At 38.6% G+C, this 13,786-nt stretch overlaps 1 protein-coding gene across 5 annotated transcripts in view; it reads right to left on the bottom strand.

Moving 5' to 3' along the window:
• The window catches only part of PRR16 (proline rich 16), a 953,840-nt gene that overhangs the window by 722,628 nt on the left and 217,426 nt on the right, over window positions 1-13,786 (bottom strand). The gene's annotated exons all lie outside the window — the stretch shown is intronic.

Genomic DNA, 13,786 nt, shown 5'->3' with positions numbered 1-13,786 from the left:
AGGGGAGGGGCGGAGAGAGACATAGAACAGGAAGCAGGCTCCAGGCTCTGAGCTGTCAGCACAGAGCCCAAGGCAGGGCTCGGAACTCTTAAGTTCGGATGCTTAACCAACTGAGCCACCCAGGTGCCCCAAGTGAATGCATTTTAAAGATCTTATTAGCTTTATACAATGATCCATGCATTGGACAACATCCTGTCTAGCATACAGAAAGGGGCTTCAGGAAACTGGACAAAGGACTTTCATAGGCTGCACTCCTACAGGCAGGACAAAGTTTTCCAGGCAAAAAGCTGACCGTTTCAGTCAAGGTCACCTTCTATTGGGGCAAGGTAAGGTATCTCTCAGGCAGATTACCTCATTAGTGCCAACCAGGTAATTCTAGGTTGACTAGTTAAGATTATATTCTTGGGAGAGGTTGAAAATGCCATTACGTGAGCTACTAAGTCTCAGACTGGTGAGATGGGCTTAGTACAAGTGACTCCATTTAGGGGCTGTTGTTTCTTTTTTAACAACTTCAACAGTCATGAGTTCAGATCATTAGCAGTGTCACTGTGGGCTAGCTACCTAACTTTTCTGAGCCTCAGTTTCTCCATCTGTAAAACTAGGGAATACTAATAATACCTCTTAAAGAAATTTTTTTTCTAAAAAGATAAAATACGAGTCACACAAATGACTCATTAATTATTAAGGAAACCTGGAAAGATATTATAACAGGCTTAAAGGAGAATTCAAAATATCGTATAGATATAGGTAATCAGGAATGTTCTAATGAACTTACAAAGGTGCAAATGTTGGCTTTTCCTGCAAGAGAGTCTAATGGGGAGGTCGAGTGTCTCTCTACACTAAGAATTCATTTGCAAGCCTGTGGTCAAGAATCATGCTTTCTTTTTTTAATGCTTTATTTATTTATTTATTTTGAGAAATAGAGAGAGACATCACACATGAGCAGAGGAGGGGCAGAGAGAGAGAGAATCCCAAGCAGTCTCTGTGCTACCATCACAGATCCCCACATGAGGCTCAATCTCATGAAACTATGAGATAATGACCTGGGCCGCAACCAAGAAACAGACGCTTAACTGACTGAGCCACCCAGGCACTCCTTGAGAATTATTTCTATTTCAGTCAGTTATCTACAATTTACAGAGTTGTAAAATGCTCAAAGTCAATGAAAGGCACATATATCTACTAGAATTAGATAATTAGGAAGGGTGTGCTCTAGGAAATGAATAGTTTTCCACTGAAGACTCTCAACAGTCTTTTCTGGTCCATTTCAAAATCTTCTACAGTTTTTCCCTAAGTGTCTCATTTGAGAGGTTCCTGAGAAGTTTATATATCACCACCATCATTTAATACCACATATATATGTAATTATAACAGTTATTAACACATAAAACAAAAACTTATATATCAGTTCGGTGAGACGGCTAATGTGTCACAGAAAAAAATTACTCACGACACTTGTCAAAGAATGCTAAGGAGGACCTGATTCAGGGAGACTACTATAATGGGGTTTCGTAGAAGCGAAAGAGATTGGGCTCAACTCTGAATACAAGAATGACAAGTGGAGATTTATCATTAAGAAGCAGGGTAGGGGTCAGTGAATGGAAATTTACTAAGAGGAAACAGCAAGGGATAAAGGAGGGATTCTGGCTAAAGTGACTTGACAGGATTATAGCCAAAGGCAGGTTAGGGTGATAAGATATCCAGGGTGGAGGATAAAGAATTTGATCAGATATCAATTGTGGCCAGATACCAAGCTTGGTGGTGAGGGACTTTATTAGATATAAAGGGTATGGGATTTTTGCTAAACTAACCTAGCAGGATTCTTACTAAAACTTGACTAAATAGTCCAAGGATAGAGCCCCAAAACAAGCCGTGCCAAACAGAGAAATCAGAAGAGCCTGACTAAAGTTTTGTTAAGCAGAGAGTCTTTACCAAATAACAAGATTTAAAATGATCCACTTAGGTTGTTGGCTGATTGGACATAAAACTCTTTGGCTTGAAGTGAGTCTTGGAATCATGAATCACCCTAAAGAGGAGAGAATAGAAAATGACCCAAAATAAAGCAAGCCACTGCTCTGTTTGCTAAGCAGTCACCAAAAATGTTCAAAGGCTCATTGGATTTTGACACCTCTGTGTTTTGCATGAACAAATTGACAACATAGATTTATTAGGCTTATGGTATTTTATTTAATAATCAAGAATTTTCTTCTTCTTGACTATGATTTGGAATAACAAAAAAGAAATATATGTCTCAAAATAAAGGCTTACACTCCACTGATCAAAAGCCCAGAAGATATCAGATGTGACACAGCTGTCACACTAGGTCTCTGCCTAAAAATAAAAACAGACTTGGCATGGATGAGGAGCTGAGGAAGGAATGCAGTGAGCAAAATACAGGCTTTTGGCTAAGACTCTTCCTGAGGAATAAGGGGTTTGATCGAATTATTCAACTATTATTTGGGCTTGGTAGTTTCTGGTTAGTCCTTCATCCCCTCAGATCTATTCTCTGACCTCCTCTGCTCTAGTTGGAGCCCTGAGAGGCTGGTTCCTATGGACTCCAGTACCCTGACTTCCTTGCCCTCTGGTTTCCTGTTGGGTGTGGTGGGTTGAAAATAGAGATTTCTCTCTCCTCCTCTTTCTATGCTGTGGTTCTGTATCTCTTTATGACAACCATGTATGGTGACACCATCCGCCCCTGGCGTGCCTCTGTGTGCCTCCTTGTAACAGTGGCTTCTGACTTTTGCCAGTGCACAGATGCTTCACTATTTCTTACCATTCCTTTCCCTGCCCACCACCCCTGGGGCACACATTATTCCAACATCAAATTCTCTTTGTAAGCCCAGCTGAGTGTTTTCTGTTTACCTTCAGCACCCTAATGAATTCAAGGAAGAATAACAATAAACAATGATTCAGAAATTATGACATTCTTGGCAGTTGCATACCTTATATATATTAACTTATTTGAACCTTAAAACCCTACATGGCCAGTACTGCTATGGGCATTTGACAGACAAGGAAACTGAGGCACAGAGACTGTCCATGACTTGCCTGGAGGCACATCAGACTTAAAAAAAAAAGGCATGTAGTTCATGAGCATGCTTTATTTCATAATTAAATTTCATACAACCTTTTAAAAGTATAGGCTCTTTTTCTTTGCATGCTGTGTTTTTCTATCCTAAATAATCCTATACTCCTATCATAAATTGTTTTATATTTCTTGAATGAGGGTCAAGTATGTGATGTCCTACCTGTCTTTGATTGCATAAATCATCTCATTTTTCCCCTACTTATAATGCTTCAAACTACAGAACTCATAACATTATCACATTTAGTACTAGCTATGAGAGCATTAATCATAGATGGTCATAAAGGCTAGAGAAATTAACATAACAGTTTGCTGGAAATTGTGTTAATCATGTGAAATCTTGAAAATGTCAGATTACAAAAATGGTGCTCTTTCTTGCTAACACAAGTCAATAAAATTGTGGTCAAGAAAGAAGATCAAACAAAATTAATGTTATTATTTAAAACCAATCTCACCCAATTACAAAGTGCAAATGTGTACCAGGCAGGCCCTCTTCTTGATAATTTACAGATGCCACCTAATTTAACCTTCCCAATGACTCTGTAAGTTATATTCAACCATCCATTTCTCATACATGGAAACCAAGATCTGACATTTTCAAGGTCACATAACTTTTAGCTAGCAGAAATAGAATTTGGATAGCAGTCTGTCTTGACTCCAAATACCATGACTTCCTATTTAAGAAAAATATCGTAATAGTCTTCTGTGTAGATTGGTTAGATTACATTATAGTTGTCTAGAGCTCATGTTTTGAGTTTAATTTATTTGAACTCTTCCCCTCAGGCATAGACCAGTCCAAGTCAACATCTTTTGGTGGCCTGTGGAGCTGAGGGCTCTGCCCCAGAGAGGGCTTATAAAAACCTGCGATATTGAGTATCAGTGGGAGGCAAGAAGTTTTAAGGCTTGGATTCATCAACTTTTGGTGGGTCCTTTCAATGTTAATATAGGAAAGAGACCTGTGCTTGACTAAAATGTAAACCACACTGGCTTTAAATACAGACCTATATTTATTATGTGGAACTTTAGAGAGAGACACAGAATCCAAAGCAGGCTCCAGGCTCTGAGCTGTCAGCACAGAGCCCACATGATGCAGGGCTCAAACTCGTGAACCATGAGATCATGACCTGAGCCAAAGTAGGACGCTTAAATGACTGAGACACCCAGGTGCCCCTTTATATGTTTTATTTTGATCATTTTGAGGTATAAGTTTTGCTGGTGGCAGTTTACAGCACTGTGGCTACTGGAGGCAGTCGAATCATTTGGAGAGAAGCCATGTATCTCCATTTTTCTCAGTAAAATGTAAGTGAATTATAGCGAATTTCATCAGATTTCCTCTCATATCATTAGTTCATAATTGAAAACATACCCTTGTGAGTACTCTCAAGATTCCCGGCCTCACATTTTGAAACAAATTATCAGAAGCTAAACCCCAATTTCCATGACCACTAAAAAATGAATGGCCAAAAAGTGCTCTTAGGGATAGAGTTGGCTGGAGCACAGAATAATTCATAATCTTTATTTTAAAGTGACCTGATACAACTGGTGGGTCCTAGATTATGTTGTTTCTTTTCTAATTTTCTTGCTGCTTCTACTTATTTTTCTTTCCTTGGTTTCACCAGATTCTGCTGACTTCAAAGGTGGATTAATCCTAAAATTCCATTCTTGGCTCCCTGCTGTTCTTTTTGCACCTCTTCCTTACTGTTTTTTTATCATGTCCCCAAATATACACCAACGCTATGTTCTAGGTCTCATCTATAAATGCCTGCTGCCAGTAGAGACATCTCTTCAATCAGAATACCAAAACAGCTACACTTTCTTTCTCCTTCTCCAGCCCTGGCTCTGTTCTGAGTGTTTTGCCATCAGGATCTCATGTAGACTTGGGCTTCAGACATGAGAACTTGGACACCAACTTAATCCCTTTCTCTCACTCTCTCCCATATTGTTATCGCAGTCTCTCTCTCTTTTTTTTTAATGTTTACTTATTTATTTTGAGAGACAGACAGAGAGAGAGACAGTGAGTGTATGCAAGACAGTGAGTGTGTGCAAGTGGGGGCAGGGGGCAGAGAGAGAGAATCCAAGCAGGTTCCATGCTGTCAGCACAGCCCCAATGTGGGGCTTGATCTCAAGAACTGTGAGACCATGACCTCAGCCAAAACCAAGAGTCAGATACTTAACTGACTGAGTCACCCAGGCACGCCTGTTATTAGCAGTCTTATAACTTCTTCATTACACCAGTTCATCTCACTTTCCCTCTTTGCTGCTTCCGCTCTAATTTACATATCCATCACCTTCAAACTGAAACCACAATCTTGTAAATATTGTAAGAAAGGAACTTAAAAAAATTCTTATGTTGAATATTATTTAGGAATAGAAACCCTAATTTCCTGATAAGGATGATAAACGAATGGCTTAGTTTGTTGTATCTCTTTCATGATCTTCTTAGGTTCATTCTCTTTAAAATTGCTCCCACTATTTGCCTTGTTTGTGTTCTCAAATCACTTTATGCATAATCCTCTCTAGGAACTGGCACATGTATTATGGTGGCAGTGAACTTTAAACTCTCCTCCCAAACACAAAGAGCTCTTCAAAGGCAAGTCCATGTCTTACTCATCATTGCCTCTCCCGTGTCAAGCATGGTGCCTGGCATACAATAGAGAACTCAAAAATGTTTGTTTAGTTGAATCCAAAAGTATGTAATTGGATTAAATTTCTCTACAAAAATAATCATCATCATCATCATCATCATCATCATCATCTCCCAGAGAACCTGGCTAGGCTTTTTGGACTATTTCCTGATGTTCAGTGGATAGGAAACCACTAAGCATGAAAGATGGGAGGAGCCCAGGTTGAGGGGAGACTTTGATGCATAACTTAGCTTTGCTCATATTTAGACATGAGATTATTCTGGCAGTGTTCTATCACATATCTGAGAAGAGAAAAGGACTCTAGGAAGGCAAAGAGGTATTGAAGCAATTCTGGTGTGAAGTTATTAGAATCTGGAGTTCGGTAATGGAAGAGGAAACAGAGATGTATTGATAAAGGGAAGTTGAATCGAGGGAAGAAAACATGTCACAAATAGGAAAAGTAAAAGTTGACTCCAAGGCAGGAGAAATTAGGCAGAAGAAATTAGAGTTCTCTTTGGGATGATCCAAGCCTCCTCACTTTGGTTGCAGATGGAACCAACTTTTAGTAAAGTGTCAAAGAAAGACTTGAGTAACTTTTCAAGCCACCTAAGATCTGCTGCTCATAGGTTGCAACTCTAAAGAGAGGTTTGGAGATGGAAATGTTGTTGGCATACTTTTCATCAGAATGTCTTTCCTTCAGCTGTTTTCTCTCCCTTGGGAGAATAACATAGCTCAGAGCTTAGCACTTATGTTTTCTCCAAATGCCAAGGCAGTTTGAGAACACAACTTCTATACAAATTCTATCCTCAGAACAGCTGGAAGACAGCATCTTAAGATCTCTCAGGCATTTAGACATTGTTGGTTTTATGAAGTTAGGTTGATAATCTTACTTAAAATTCTTAAATGAATCTTTTCTAACAATCTCTGTCTTCATTGAGTCTCTAGGGGCAAAGCCATCTTAGAAAAACGATTGAAAGCAATTCCACAGAGTGAGTTAAGGGGATTAATTGTTCAAGGTGTTGTCTAACTATGAAGAATTTATTAAAAGATAGTTTAAGAGCTGTGATATGAGTGGAATGGCACTGGGATGTAGTATTTACTCTCTAACCTGGATTTCGGAAAAAAATGCAGTTTTGCAATTCTGTTTATAATAAATTTGGCAATCTTTGGGATTCATTTGTGGGATTATGGAAGGGAAAGCAGTGAAGTAATTAAATATAAAATTCAGTGCAAACCACAAACGATGTGGCCAATATACAGATCAGTAGGATAATGCCTGATACCTAGATTGCTCTCCTAAATGTTCACTACCCTCTCTCAGACAGTGTCGCTTTTATGAAGGAGGGAGGGGAAGAGCATGTAGTACAAAATGTCTTATCCTGTCCTTGGATGTAATCTTTCCTGGTCCCGGGTCCTTGTCCATTAGGATAGGGCCAGCTTCATGAGTGTGCCATTGCAAAGAGTCTCATGATCAAAAGCGGCCATTGTTGGCTTAAGTCTCTGCTGCTCTTCATTTGGCCTTCTTAATAATTTTGTCTTGAACTTTTATTGTGTAAGCAAATTCATCTGGGACAATGGAGCATATGTATGAGGAAAGAGACATGCACACAATATGCACATCTGCCACTGCTCCTTGTTGCTCTAGTCACACAGCATCTGTGGACTCATGTATTAGTTATGTAGACTGCATAATAAATTACCACAAACTTGGTGGGATAAAACAACACACATTTTTATCCAACGTTTCCTGTGGGTTGGAAGTCTGGCCATTGCCAAACTGGGTCCTCTGGTAGGGACTCACAAGGCTGTGCTCAAGGGTGGTGGGCTGCATTCCCATTTGAGGGATTTTTTGAAGGAAAGATCTGCTTCCCAGTTCTACCAGATTATTGGCCGAATTCACTTCCTTGGAGCAGGAGAGTTCACCTCCACTTGCTTCTTTAAAGCGTCAAAGCAATGAAGGGAGGGGAAGGAGGAGGAAGGGAGAGAAGAGAAATATTTTGTTGTTACTTGAAGTTTCTGACTTCTCAACCCTCTTTTAAAGGGCTCATCGATCAGGTCAGACCCTCCTGGGATAATCACTTTTTTTGATTAGCTTAAAGCCAACTGATTTGGGATATTAATTACACCTGCAAAGTCCCTTTACCTTTGCCATATAATGTAACATAATCGTGAGAATACTATTCCATCACACTTACAGGTCCTACAGTATTCAAGTGAAGGAATGACGTGGGATATGTATGCCAAAGGGCAAGGCATCTTAAGATGCTGCCTACCACAATCTGTAATGGGTAGAAGTTGAGCAACACTCAAAGTTATTACACAGTAAACTTGTTACACCTATAAATGAGGAAGCATGAGCAGCCCCAAGAGGCATGCTTTCTTTTCTGAACAGGAATTGCTTTGATTGTAGAAATAAATCAATGAATGGACTCTAAGAAACACAACCAACCAAGGAACCCTATCATGTCCTTTCTTGCTTGTGTGACCTCCCTGCATTCACCAACCACTTATGTTGAAAATGATAAGCAAGAAAGGGAAAGTATAGCCCCAAATTCCTTTTCTTTCCAGTCCTTTCTTGTTCATCAATAAGCCAAGGTAAAGAATATTGGTGGAATGTTCCTTTATGAGGAAATGAAATATGAACATTTGTGTTAGTTTCATGCTGATTTTCTACCATTCTGGTGAGAATATAATGTGTACTCATATATAAGCTATGAAAAATATAATTCTGTAATTTTGATAATTCCACATATAAGTTAAGTGCTTTTATATTTGCATTTAAGACTGCATTGCACTATATAAAGATAATTAGTAAAATTTATACTAATAATCCAAATTTTTAGTTTTTCTCTTGTAGAATACTTTTTGCTTTACGTAGCAAATAAAAACATCATGACAGATTGAGAGAGGAGTTGGAGAAGGAAGGATTAAGTTTTGTATTTTATAGTTCAAAATATTTCATATTTTAGTACTTTTAATGACACTTTTTCCATCATTTTCAGACACACATTATTATATTGCACTGGGCCTTTCAAATTTTATTGCACTCCTGTACTTGGATACTGGCTGCTTGGGATCTCTGCTAGCTTCCAGAAATATCTGTAACTTATGAACTCTTGATATTTTTTTTTGGTGGGGGGTGCTTAAGTCACCCCTTGAGTGGGATTTCCTGACTGATCTGGCTTCAACTCAACTTATTCTGGTGCTATAGACTCTTTTGAGTTGGGCTGTGATGATTTTAGAGTTCAGAATCCCTCTCTGCCTATATTGGTGTCATCATTTATCCAACTATTACCTCTCCTCAGTTTTCTTTTGTATCTCATTTATTTGTGTGTTCTTGGGCCAATACTATGTAACTTCCCCCACCATGACTTTGTCATATTTCTTAATATATGGTAAGTTAACAGGCCCCTACATTCATTTTTATGCTTGACTTTGCTGTTTCTGGACTTTATTCCTCAGCATGTATTCTGGAGGCTATTTAAAGTTCCTCAAAAATTTCAAGCGAATTTTCACTGGGATTTCATTGAATTTGCACACTAAGTTGGAGTTAATTGAAATTTCGGAAGTACGTGGGATATCTTCCCATTTACTCTAATCATCTTCTATGTATTAGAGAGTACTTTTCAAAGTATCCCCATTTGCTAGGGAGCCAAGATGGCAGAACACCATGGAAGTTTTTTGTGTGTCTCACATCCATGAAATACAGTCAGACCAACATTAAACCATCCTACACACCTAGAAAACTGATTAGAGGATTAACACAACAATCTGCACAACCTGAACCACAGAATTAAGTAGGTGCATGCCACGGAGAGGTGTACTTGGGGAGAGAGAAGCTGGCGGTGGGCACGGAGCCGCTTTTGCAGGCAGAGAGAGGACAAAGACTGGGCGGGGGGGGGGGGGGAGAATATGGGAAAAGCACCCCTCCCCAAAAGCAGCTGGAAAGAAAGTGGAAAATCTGAAACAGCCACAGGGACTAAACTAAAAAGGGAGAAAGGAGAAAGGAGAAAGAAAGGAGAAAGAAAGGAGAAAGGAGAAAGGAGAAAGGAGACTGTAAACAAGGGGAGCGCAAAGTCTGCAACTCTGTAGCTCGATACCTGGCGGTGCTCTGGTGGGAAGAGTGAATCCCCAGGAGCAAAGTGGGGTCTGGGAGGTTCTTGGGCCACATGGGGAAAAGCGGTTCCACTGCCAGAAGGACATTTGGTAGAGACTGGTGAAGCCACCTGGTCCCAGCAGACCCCAGAAAATGGCCACATTCGCTGGTGCTGGAACAAGGTCAATAAGGGTGAAGCCTGGTGCCAGATATGTGTTGTGATTTTCCATAATCCCTGAAAAGCTGCTGCTACACTATCTTGCGAAATTTTTATGGGGCAGGCTGGCACCTGACCGCAGTCTTGGGACACCAGCAGCAGCAGGGTCCAGCAAGCGTTCCTGGGTGCAGCTGACATTCAGCCACTGTTCGGCCATTGCTTGGAGAGACCCTCCCCCAGAGGGGCAGAACAGGTCAAAGCCACAGTCCTTCAGAAGTAAGGGGCTGGGGAAAACAGCCACATCTGAGACAAACCTCGGGAGAGAGGTAATGCCAGGGGCTTGGTGAAGGACAGTGAAGAAGCAGGGAATGGAAGAAAGCTGAAGACAGAGGACAGGCGTGTGATTGCGGATCGGGGAGAACAGAGTTGCGATACTAGAAACTTGGTAGCTGGATGACACAGTTTCACCGCTTCCACACAGGCGCATGCGCACTTACGAGCGCCACAACACTCCACTCAAACAGGCTAGCAGCGCCATCTAGTGCAAAACAGAGCCATTACACTGAGCCCAGCCCACCTGGGCCATCCTCACCCTTCAAGAACACCAGTCTCACCGCCTGCTTAGTTTATGGACTATACAGCCCTACATACTCTAACTTCTAAGGGAAAACTAAGTAATTTCAGTCCTATTTCAATCTGTTAGCAGGTCCATATATTCAATTTTCTTTTTTTTTCTTTTTCACTACTTTTCTTTTTCTTGAAATACAGAAAGAGAAAAAATTCATTTTTATTTTCAATTTTTATTAAAAATATTTTTAATTTTTTTTACTGTATTTTCCACTTTTGTGTAAGTTTTTTCAAATTATATTTTACTTCCATCATTTTATTTTAGTCTACTTTGGTGTATTCACCTTTTCAAATTTTCAAACGATTTCCTTTTTTTCTTTTTTTTCTTTTTTCTCTTTTTTGTTTCTTTTCTTTTTCTTGAATGCAGAAAGAGAAACACCTCATTTTTATTTTAAACTTCTATTAAAAATATTTTCTTCAATATTTTTAGTATATTTTTAACTTTTATGTAAACTTTTTCAAATTCTATTTTACTTCCATCATTTTATTTTAGTCTACTACAATGTATTCACTTTGCCAAATTTTCAAACGATTTCTTTTTTTTCTCTTTTTTCTCTTTTTCATTTCTTTTCTTTTTCATGAATACAGAAAGAGAAAAAAATTCATCTTTATTTTTAATTTTTATTACAAATATTTTTCTTTAAAATTTTCTACTATATTATTTACTTTTGTGTAAATATTTTAAATTCTATCTTACTCCCACCATCTCACTTTAGTCTACAGTGTATTCATTTTTCCAAATTCTCAAAAGATTTTCCTTTTTTTCTCCCCCCCCCCTCTTTTTTTCTCTAATCTGTCAAACTACTTTCAACACCTGGACCAAAACACACCTAGGATCTAGCATCATTTATTCAATTTGTGTGTGTGTGTGTGTGTGTGTGTGTGTGTGTGTGTGTGTGTTTAATTTTTTAATTTTAATATTTTTTAATTTTATTTTATTTTAAAATATTTTATTTTAATTTTTCTACTTCATTAACTTCCTTTCTCCCTTCAAAATGATAAAACGAAGGAATTCACCCCAAAACAAAGAGCATGAAGAAACAAGAGCCAGGGATTTAACAAACACAGATACGAGCAAGACGTCTGAACCAGAATTTAGAATCACGATAATAAGAATACTAGCTGGAGTCGAAAATAGATTAAAATCCCTTTCTACAAAGATAAAAGAAGTAAAAAATAGTCAGAATGAAATTAAAAATGTTATAACTGAGATGCAATCATGGATGGATGCCGCGGCGGCAAGGATGGATATGACAGAACGCGGCGGCAAGGATGGATATGACAGAACAGAGAATCAGCAATATAGAGGACAAACTTCTAGAGAATAACAAAGCAGCAAAAAAAAGGGAGATTAAGGCAAAAGAGCACGATTTAAGAATTAGAGAAATCAGTGACTCATTAAAAAGGAACAACATCAGAATCACAGGGGACCCAGAAGAGGAAGAGAGAGAAATAGAAATGGAAGAAATAGAAGGGCTATGTGAGCAAATCATAGAGGAAAACTTTCCTAACTTCAGGAAAAACACAGACATCAAAATCCAGGAAGCACAGAGAACTCCCATTAGATTCAACAAAAACCGACCATCAATAAGGCATATTATAGTCAAATTCACAAAATACTCAGGCAAGGAAAGAATCATGAAAGCAGCAAGGGAAAAAAAAAGTCCCCAACCTACAAGGGAAGACAGAGCAGGTTTGCAGCAGAACTATCCACAGAAACATGGCAGGCCAGAAAGAAGTAGCAGGATATATTCAGTGTGCTGAATCAGGAAAATAGGCAGCCAGGAATTCTTTATCCAGCACGGTTGTCATTCAAAATAGGAGAGATAAAAAGTTTCCCAGACAAACAAAAATTAAAGGAGTTTGTGACCACTAAACCAACCCTGCAAGAAATTTTAAGGACGTCTCTCTGAGGGAAGAAAAGATGGGAAAAAAAAAATACACACACACACACACACACACACACACACACACATATATATATATATATATATATATATATATATATATATATATCAACAGCAACAAAGCTTAGAAAGGACCAGAGAACACCACCAGAACTCCAACTCTACAAGGATCATAATGGCAATAAATTCCTATCTTTCAGTACTCACTCTAAATGTCAATGGACTCCATGCTCCAATCAAAAGACAGAGGGTAACCGAATGGATAAGAAAACAAGATCCATCTATATGCTGTTTACAAGAGACCGACTTTACAACCAAAGACACCTTCAGATTGAAAATAAGTGGATGGAGAACTATCTATCATGCTAACGGTCAACAAAAGAAAGCAGGAGTAGCCATACATATATCAGACAATCTAGACTTTAAAGACTGTATCAAGATAGAGATGCAGAAGGGCATTATATCATAATCAAGGGGTCTACAGACCAAGAAGACTTAACAACTGTAAACATTTATGCGCCAAATGTGAAAGCACCCAAATATATAAATCAATTGATCACAAACATAAAGAAGCTCATCGATAGTAACACCATAATAGTAGGAGACTTCAACACTCCACTCACAACAATGGACAGATCATCTAATCAAAAAATAAAAAAGGAAACAATGGCTTTAATGACACACTGGACCAGATGGACTTAACAGATATATTCAGAACATTTCATTCTAAAGCAGCAGAATATACATTCTTCTCCAGTGCACATGGGATGTTCTCCAGAATAGACCACATACTGGGAAATAAATCAGCCCTAAGTAAATACAAAAAGATCGACATCATACCATGCATATTTTCAGACCACAAAGCTATGAAATTCGAAATCAACCACAAGAAAAAATTTGAAAGGTAACAAATACTTGGAGAATGGAGAACATCCTACTAAAGAATGAATGGGCTAACCAAGAAGTTAAAGAGGAAATTAAAAAGTATATGGAAGTCAATGAAAATGATAGCACCACAACCCAAAATCTCTGGGATGCAGCAAAGGCGGTCATAGGAGGGAAGTATATAGCAATCCAGGCCTTCCCAAAGAAGGAAGAAAGATCTCAGATACACAACCTAACCTTACACCTTAAGGAACTGGAAAAAGAAGAGCAAATATAACCCAAAACCAGCAGAAGACAGGAAATAATAAAGATTAGAGCAAAAATTAATGCTATCAAAACCAAAAAAAACAGTAGAACACATCAATGAAACAAGAAGCTGGTTCTTTGAAAGAATTAACAAAATTG

Source organism: Felis catus, chromosome A1 (genome assembly GCF_018350175.1).
Source record: "Felis catus isolate Fca126 chromosome A1, F.catus_Fca126_mat1.0, whole genome shotgun sequence".
NCBI lineage: Eukaryota > Metazoa > Chordata > Mammalia > Carnivora > Felidae > Felis > Felis catus.
The sequence above is the reverse complement of the archived record's forward strand: the minus strand, read 5'-3'. Positions and strand labels throughout refer to the sequence as shown.